The sequence below is a fragment of the Diabrotica undecimpunctata genome, chromosome 3 (genome assembly GCF_040954645.1).
Source record: "Diabrotica undecimpunctata isolate CICGRU chromosome 3, icDiaUnde3, whole genome shotgun sequence".
Lineage (NCBI taxonomy): Eukaryota > Metazoa > Arthropoda > Insecta > Coleoptera > Chrysomelidae > Diabrotica > Diabrotica undecimpunctata.
In genome coordinates, this window is record NC_092805.1 from 47,653,204 (window position 1) to 47,659,208 (window position 6,005).

Here is a 6,005-nt window from a genome sequence, read left to right on the forward strand (position 1 = left end):
GTACAGGATCAGCTACTCGGGAAGTTACGCGACAAGCTGTTTTTGAGTTAGCTTGATGAGACAACAGATAACAAAAAAGATGCTCATTTTATTGCCTACGATTAATTTTGTGATGGCATATGAGTGGTAGAAAAATAGAAATGGCTTTCAAAGAAATGTCTCCTGGCCTAAACATTGTACTAACCACGGTTGTAACAGCAGTTAGTTACATAAAAATGGGACCTTTAAAAAATCTTTTCTGCACTTTGTAAAGATATAGGTGCAATACATTCAAAATTATTATTTTAATATGAGGCAAGATTGTTATCACGTGGAAAATGTTTACAACGTGTTTTTGAATTAAGACATGAAACCGCCAATGAGAAGCCAGAGCGTTCCGTATACTATTACCGTTTTCAACATCTTACCTTTACGAAACAGGATTTTCTTGCAATGGCTGCTTTGAATACAAAATGTAGATCGTAGTTGAATATAAAAAAAGAACTAAGAGCGTCTATTTCTAATATTACACCCTGTTTCGATAAACTTTAGTCTGCAAAACAGGCCCAAGAAAGTCACTTATATACATTAAACTTGTTGATAATTTAGTATTCAGTGCTCTTTATAACTGTACTTCTTTATCACTGTTTATGTGTATTTTATTTTTTATTTTGTCAGAATGTTGTTTAGCTTTGATTCTAGTAAATAGGTCAATGTTGTTGTAGCATAACAGATTTCTTAGTATAAAATTTTCTGGTACGCTCCTGCATAGTATAAAATATTGCGAGTCTTTGTGTTTATTTACTGAATTCCGGTTACCGCTAGAAGTTAAAATAGTTCATATATTGGGTCTTAGTTCTACAATTCCAAAAATCAAACCCAAAGTGACTCAAGGTTATTTTACGATAATTTTCAGCGTCTAACCAGAATTTTAGAAGGTTCGAGGGTATGAACCAGTTAAGGTGAGACGCGAGGGTTAAGTACCGGTACATGAGAGATCGAGCGAAGGTTGGATGTTAGGTTGGAAATGTAGACAGTGGTAAACGGACGTGTTTCAGTTAAGTCGGTCAAAACCGCTAAATTTGTAGAAAATAGTGAAATATGCTATATGTAATATGTCAAATTTGAAAGAGTAATCACTATTTCTGTTTCTAAGTATTTAAGAGATTTGTGTCGTGTACCAGAGTTTTGAAAAGTAAATAAGATGGTTCCAGTTTTGTAAAAGCCGTTTATAGGGTGCGTCAAATGTGCCGCTGATTGTTTCAACCTCGCCTTTGTTTGTCCCTGGCTGGTCATCATTCCAGACCATAGATGCAGTCCTTTTTGTTCGTGCGTAGCAGTAAATCGTAAATCCCCAGTATAATTCCAGTTCTAACCCTAGAAGTTTTAGTGCATTTTTTTGTGTGCAACCAATGTAACTTGTTTTTTTGTTTTAAACTTTTGAATGAAAAATAAACATTAAAATAATAATTTCTTTTATGCAATTTAAAAAATATATGTAATAATTAATACTGTAAATCTTAGGCTGTGGCTATGCCGTTTGTTCTCTGTTGTAAGTAAGATTTTATGTTGACATATGATAGCTAGCTTTATTATTTTTTTGACATTAGTTTGTTTTGTTTTTAGAAATAGGTTAACCTTCATGAATGTTTTTATCTAAAAAGATATCTTTTAATTGTAATAATTGATTTCTGTCACAGTTATAGCCCAGTAAAAATTTTTTGAAAGTTTTGTAGCATCTCCCATTTGTAAACAGACATTGTAAACAAAAAGAACATGTAAATTTTTTTGTTAATTTTATATTTACTTTTGTGACTATTAATATAGTCTTTATGTATTATCTGTATTTTTAACCGTTTGTGGTGAGACAGTAATAATGTTTAATTTATTTTTCTGAACCATTTTGTCTATTTATTTTAGAAAAGTCTCCTAAACCATGTTGTGTTTCTTTTTTAGGAAGGAAGAGCCTCTTTTCCTTTATTTAGCAAGACTACGATTCTTCGAAGCGGCGTCCTCATTTCAAATAGCTAGAGGCTTTTCTTGTTGTTTTTGTAACCCATTTGTCTAGGAGATTCATTTAAGTACCCATTTGTTTAACTTTTTGTAGTTGCCCCAATCCAACTTCCTTGCCATTCACTTATTCACGACCCAGCTCTCCAAATAAGCCCTGAGTGCTGTTCGCACAAGTATCATTTATTTTGCTTGTCCTATCTCTACTCCAGTAACTTCTGTCCCAATTTTCAACCCCCTATAATTATACCCTATCTGGTAGGCAAAATATTTCGTTACATTGTTGATGTTTTTTTTATATTCTCACGCCCCCCTCCCTATCAGTAAAGTGAGGAAAAAGAGGTAGGATACCCACTTTTATTATCTTTCATTAACAACTATTTACAATATAGTCTTAGAATATAGATCACTTTCGGTTTACTTAATCTAGATTTTTAAAAAAGTCTTTATCTATACAAACATTTAAATAGTCGATTCTGCCTCATATTCTAGCACTAAATTTATAAATATTTAACATCAAACTCTTCGATTTCGCTAAATCTTTTAATACTTGTCTCTCGCCCAAAATAAACAACAATATTTAGTTTAAATTTTTGATTTCGCGATAATCTACAGTATATTAATAAACACAGTCTATCTTCCAGATAATTTCTGATTTGATACTTTATTTAGCAAATAAATATTTTATGTCAGATAAATTTATTCATGTCAGTTGGTAGTTCAAATTTCTTTCTTAGGTGGCGGTAGATGTGTAAATCTAAACTAGCATAAACATTTAAATTATTTTATTTATTAAATCTTATCTTAACATTACAGCAACCAATATTTTTGGCAATTTTACGAACAAATTAATCGTATTATTACTTATCATCCAGATTTAGCCATACGGTTCACACTCCCTCTAAGGGGAAAATTCACTCATCCCAGATACCTATGGTATCAAAAGGATTGAGCTCTGGTGGGACTCTTTTCGTGTTATCGAGCCCTAGGTGACTTGGTATGCTGGAGTATCTCCCAAAAATTTTCGTACACATCTGGACGTTGAGAACAGTACAGCTTTCTGCATAGTCTTGTAGAGATTTTCATTTAGACCTAGCTTTTTATGTTTTCTAGGAGGTTCTTCGGAATGACTCTAGTAGTAGAGAGAATAATAGGTATTGTCTGGGTACTTTCCATTCTCCACTGTCTTCGTATTTGAATTTCCAGCTTCCTGTACTCGGCGAGCTTTACGTTCTGTTTAACACGAAGATTATTGTTGTTGGGTATCGCCACATCAATTAGTGTTGTTTGTCTCTTTAGTTTATTAACTAGTATGAGATCTGTTCTCATACTGTTAAATACTCATAAATCATACTCATACTCATAAATGTTTAGTTTTAAGTAGTAATAGGAATAGGATTAGAAATGTAAATGATAAGTATGCCATTAGAAATTTGACTTGTGATAGGAATATGGGTATTAGGCTTACTAACAGTAGTGATAATATTATAGTTAGGGGGAATATCAAAAATGGGCATAGCATTAGTAATGAAGGTAGGGAAAAATTAAATATTAGCATTAGAAATAAAAACGGTAATGAAATAAATAACGGATATAATGTTAATACAAAAACCAGGGAGCATGAAATCAACGTTAACACCAATAATGGAGAAGAAGAATACAGTAATAAGGAAATACATCTTAACAAGACAAATCATATAGAAAGAAGAGATAATGATAGAATTCTACAACGAACTCCAAAACGCATTAGACAAATTAAGAGAGACAAGAGAAAAAATAGTAATCTTAGGCGATTGGAATTCAAGAGTAGTAAGGATATTAACAGGGGATTAGGATGCATTGGACAATATGGGGAAGAAACATTAGAAACATTAAATAGAAATGGAATTATAATGCTGGAATTCTGCCAAACCAATGACCTGATAATAGGAAACACATTCAGTGAATAAACCATTAACGACAAATATACATTTGTGGCTGAAGAGAGAAATGCGAAAAGCTTAATCGACTATATAGTCTATACGAGAAACCTAGAACAAAATATAAAAAACATCTTAACGGAAAAGGAACCCGAACTGTCTACACAACACAGGATGGTCACTGCAAAACTGGAGGATAAAAAAATGGAGGAAGTGGAAAGAAAAGAGTACAAGAAAGTAAATGTAAACAAACTAAAGATAAAAAGTGTGCGAGAATTTTACACGGAGGAAACTAACAAAAGACTGAGACAAATAGAGCGCCAAAAAGAAACATGGACAATGGAAGAAAGATGGAATACATACAGTGAAGTATTAAAGACAACAGCAACTGAAGTGTGTGGAATCAAAAAATATAATAAACAGTTAAAAAGGACAAGGTGGTGGAATAAAGAAGTGAAGACAGAAATAAAAAAGAAGAAAATAGCATGGAAAAAATACCTCGAAACGGGATTAGAAGAAGATAAAGAAAAATACTATAGGCAGAGACGATTGGCAAAAAAGACAGTCACACAAGCAAAAACAAAAACATGGAAAGAATTTGGAGAAGAACTTCAGGAAGAATATATAACAAATAATAGAAACTTTTGGACGACAATACGACACATAAGGCAGGGAAAACGAAAGGAAATAAACGCAGTAAGAGATACTTCAAACCAAATACAAATAAGCCCAGAACAAATAGCTAGGGTATGGAAAGAATATTATGAGAAAAAATTTGATACCGAAGTGATAAAGGAAGACAATATAATCAATGAAGGCGAAGAAAACACAGAGCCAGAGCAAATAAGTAGAGAAGAAGTAATAGAAGGATTATCAAATATAAAAATAGGCAAGGCAGGTGGAGATGATGAAATTGAACCGGAAATGGTAAAATACATTGGAGAAGAAGGAATAAACTGGCTATGGAAAATATATAAAGAGGCGTGGGAAAAACAAACAATCCCTAAAGACTGGCAGAACAATATCATCGTGCCAATATACAAAAAAGGAGAACATGTAAACTGCGACAACTATAGGGCAATATGTCTGTCATCGGTGTGCTTTAAAATATATACGAAAATAATAGAGAAGAGACTGAGACAAGAAGTAGAAATGGTATTGGGAGAAGAACAAATGGCATTTAGACCGGGAAGACAGACAAATGACAACATATATATCATTAGAAACCTAATAGAAAGAAGCATAGATACGGGGAAAAAACTAGTATTAGCATTCATAGACCTAAGAGCAGCATTTGACACGATAGAAAGACATATTATAGGGAAATGCTTGAGGAAAATTAACGTACCTAATGCATTGATAAAAATTATAGAAAGTACTTACAAAGAGGTAAAAGGAAGGGTACAAATAACAGGGGAAAGATCGGAAGCATTTAATTGGAAGAGAGGTATTAAACAAGGAGATAGTCTCAGCCCTTTGCTATTCATAATAGTAATGAACGAATTAATAAGAAACACTAGAGTCAGAACTAATCAACTACAGACAATAATAGGTTACCGCAGATTACAACCGGTAACAATAGAGTCCTTAATGTATGCAGACGACATAGTACTAATAGCAGATTCCGAGAATAAAATGCAGAAACTAATGGATATATGGGTAGAACAAATAGAAGAACTTAAAATGGAGATAAACGAGGAAAAAAGTAAGATAATGATAATCAGCGGCAAAGGAGATAAGGAAGATAATCAAATAAAGATAAAATGTAAAAACTCAGAATTGGAAATAGTAACAACTTACGAATACCTGGGAAGTATAATAACTAATGATGGAAAAATAGACTGGGAAATAACAAATAGAGCAAAGAAATCAAACAAGTTATATTATGCGTTAGCCCCAATAATGGGAAAAAGAGAACTTGCACGAGAAACAAGAATAAAAATATATAACACAATAGTGATACCGACTGTGCTCTATGCAAGTGAAAACTGGACAATTCTGGAAAAACATAAGAGCAGGATAAACGCAATGGAGATGAGACATCTAAGAAGGATAGTTGGAAAGACAAAATGGGATAGATTAAGCAACGATAGCCGT